Consider the following 3,956-nt stretch of genomic DNA (forward strand, 5'->3'; position numbering starts at 1 on the left):
TGGACTCACAGGAGAGGTTCAAATCATAGAAAGTTAGAGTGTCACTCCTCTTGTACTTGAGTCGGTATTGTGCCTTTTGTATTGAATTCGGATGCAATTTCTGTGTTTCATCGTCAATAAGAAGGTCCAAGGGATATAGTAAACCTGAAGTGAAGCATCGGAATCTAAATCTGGCCTCACAGGAGAAGTTCAAATCATAGAAAGTTAGAGTGTCAGTCCTGTTGTCCTTATGTAGGCATTGTGCCTTTTGTATTAAATTCGTATGCAATTTCTGTGTTTCACCGTCAATAAGAAAGTCCAAGAGATACAGTAAACCTGAAGTGAAGCATCGGAATCTAAAACTGGACTCACAGGACAGGTTCAAATCACAGAGAGTTAGAGTGTCATTCCTCTTCTACTTAAGTCGGTATTGTGCGTTTTGTATTAAATTCGGATGCAATATCTGTGTTTCATCGTCAATAAGAAGGTGCAATGTATACAGTAGACCTGAAGTGAAGCATCGGAATCTAAAACTGGACTCACAGGAGACGTTCAAATCATAGAAAGTTAGAGTGTCATTCCTCTTGTACTTAAGTCGCATTGTGCCTTTTGAATTTAATTCCGATGCAATTTCTTTGTTTCATCGTCAATAAGACGGTCCAAGGGACACAGTAAACCTGAAGTGAAGCATCGGAATCTAAAACTGGACTCACAGGAGAGGTTCGAAACATGGAAAGTGAGAGTGTCAGTCCTCTTTTACTTAAGTCGGCATTGTGCTTTTTGAATTTAATTCCGATGCAATTTCTGTGTTTCATCGTCAATAAGAATGTCCAAGCGATACAGTAAACCTGAAGTGAAGCATCGGAATCTAAAACTGGATTCCCAGGAGAGGTTCAAATCATAGAAAGTGAGAGTGTTAGTCCTCTTGTACTTAAGTCGGTATTGTGCTTTTTGTATTAAATTCGGATGCAATTTCTGTGTTTTATCGTCAATAAGAAGGTCCAAGGGATACAGTAAACCTTAAGGGAAGCGTCGGAATCTAAAACTGGACTCACAGGAGAGGTTCAAATCATAGAAAGTGAGAGTGTTAGTCCTCTTGTACTTAAGTCGGCATTGTGCCATTTGTATTAAATTCGGTTGCAATTTCTGTTTTCATCGTCAATAAGAATGTCCAAGGGATACAGTGAACCTGAAGTGATGCATCGGAATCTAAAACTGGACTCACAGGAGAGGTTCAAATCATAGTAAGTTAGAGTGTCAGTCCTCTTCTACTTAAGTCGGCATTGTGCCTTTTGTATTACATTCCGATGCAATTTCAGTGTCTCATCGTCAATAAGAAGGTGCAAGGTGTACAGTATACCTGAAGTGAAGCATCGGAATCTAAAACATGTCTCACAGGAGAGGTTCAAATCAAAGAAAGTGAGAGTGTCAGTCCTCTTGCACTTAAGTCGGCATTGTGCCATTTGTATTAAATTCGGATGCAATTTCTGTGTTTCATCGTCAATAAGAAGGTCCAAGGGATACAGAAAACCTGAAGTGAAGGATCGGAATCTAAAACTGGACTCACAGGAGAGGTTCAAATCATCGATAGTGAGAGTGTCAGTCTTCTTGTAATTAAGTCGGCATTTTGCCATTTGTATTAAATTCAGATACAATTTCCGTGTTTCATCGTCAATAAGAAGGTCCAAGGGATAATGGAAACCTGAAGTGAAGCATCGGAATCCAAAACTGGACTCACAGGAGAAGTTCAAATCATAGAAAGTTAGAGACTCACTCCTCTTGTACTTACGTCGGTATTGTGCCTATTGTATTGAATTCGGATGCCATTTCTTTGTTTCATCGTCAATAAGAAGGTCGAAGGGAGACAGTAAACCTGAAGTGAAGCATCGGAATCTGAAACTAGACTCACAGGAGAGGTTCAAATCATAGAAAGTTTGAATGTCAGTCCTCATGTACTTAATTCGGCATTGTGTGTTTTGTATTAAATTCGGATGGAATTCCTGTGTTTCATCGTCAATAAGGAGGTGCAAGGTATATAGTAAACCTGAAGTGAAGCAACGGAATCTAAAACTGGACTCACAGGAGTGGTTCAAATCATAGAAACCGAGAGTGTCAGTCCTCTTGTACTTAAGTCGACATCGTACCATTTGTATTAAATTGGGATGCAATTTCTGTGTTTCATCTTCAATAAGAAGGTCCAATCTCTACAGTAAACCTGAAGTGAAGCATCGGAATCTAAAACTGGACTCACAGGAGAGGTTCAAATCATAGAAAGTTAGAGTGTCACTCCTATTGTACTTAAGTCGGTATTGTGCCTTTTGTAATAAATTCGGATGCAATGTCTGTGGTTCATCGTCAATAAGAATGTCCAAGGGATACAGTAAACCTGAATTAAAGCATCGGAATCTAAGACTGGATGCACAGGAGAGGTTCAAATCATAGAAAGTTAGAATGTCAGTCCTCTTGTACTTCATTCGGCATTGTGAGTTTTGAATTTAATTCCGATGTAATTTCTGTGTTTGATCGTCAATAAGAAGGTCCAAAGGATACAGAAAACCTGAAGTGAAGCATCGGAATCTAAAACTAGATTTACAGGAGAGGTTCAAATCATAGAAAGTGAGAGTGTCAGTCCTCTTGTACTTAAGTCGGCATTGTGCCTTTTGAATTTAATTCCGATGCAATTTCTGTGTTTTATCGTCAATAAGAACGCCCAAGGGATACAGTAAACCTGTAATGAAGCAACGGAATCAAAAACTGGACTCACAGGAGAGGTTCAAATCATACAAAGTGAGAGTGTCATTCCTCTTTTACTTAAGTCGGAATTGTGCCTTTTGAATTTAATTCCGATGCAATTTCTGTGTGTCAACGTCAATAAGAAGGTCAAAGGGATACAGTAAACCTGAAGTGAAGCATCGGAATCAAAACTGGACTCACAGGATTGGTTCAAATCATACAAAGTTAGAGTGTCAGTCCTCTTTTACTTAAGTCAGCATTGTGCCTTTTGTATTGCATTCCGATGAAATTTCTGTGTTTTCGTCGTCAATAAGAAGGTGCAAGGTGTACAGTAAACCTGAAGTGAAGCATCGGAATCTAAAACTGGACTCACATCAGAGGTTCAAATCATAGAAAGTGAGAGTGTCAGTCCTCTTGTACTTAAGTCGGCATTGTGCCATTTGTATTACATTCGGATGCAATTTCTGTGTTTCATCGTCAATAAGAAGGTCCAAGGGATACAGTTAACCTGAAGTGAAGCATCGGAATCTAAAACTGGACTCACAGAAGAGGTTCATATCATAGAAAGTTAGAAAGTCAGTCCTCTTGTACTTAAGTCGGCATTGTGCGTTTTGAATTTAATTCCGATGCAATTTCTGTGTTTCATCGTCAATAAGAAGGTGCAAGGTATACAGTAAACCTGAAGTGAAGCATCGGAATCTAAAACTGGACTCACAGGAGAGGTTCAAATCATAGAAAGTGAGAGTGTCAGTCCTCTTGAACTTACGTCGGCATTGTGCCTATTGTATTGAATACCGATGCAATTTCTGTGCTTCATCGTCAATAAGAAGGTCCAAGGGATACAGTATACCTGAAGTTAAGCATCGGAATCTAAAACTGGACTCACAGGAGGGGTTCAAATCAAAGAAAGTGAGAGTATCAGTCCTCTTGTACTTAAGTCGGCATTGTGCCTATTGAATTTGATTCCGATGCAATTTCTGTGTTTTATCGTCAATAAGAACGTCCAAGGGATACAGTAAACCTGAAGTGAAGCAACGGAATCTAAAACTGGACTCACAGGAGAGGTTCAAATCATAGAAAGTGAGAGTGTGAGTCCTCTTTTACTTAAGTCGGAATTGTGCCTTTTGAATGTAATTCCGATGCAATTTCTGTGTGTCATCGTCAATAAGAAGGTCAAAGGGATACAGTAAACCTGAAGTGAAGCATCGGATCTAAAACTGGACTCACAGGAAAGATTCAAATCA

The sequence above is a fragment of the Schistocerca piceifrons genome, unplaced genomic scaffold, assembly GCF_021461385.2.
Source record: "Schistocerca piceifrons isolate TAMUIC-IGC-003096 unplaced genomic scaffold, iqSchPice1.1 HiC_scaffold_2487, whole genome shotgun sequence".
Lineage (NCBI taxonomy): Eukaryota > Metazoa > Arthropoda > Insecta > Orthoptera > Acrididae > Schistocerca > Schistocerca piceifrons.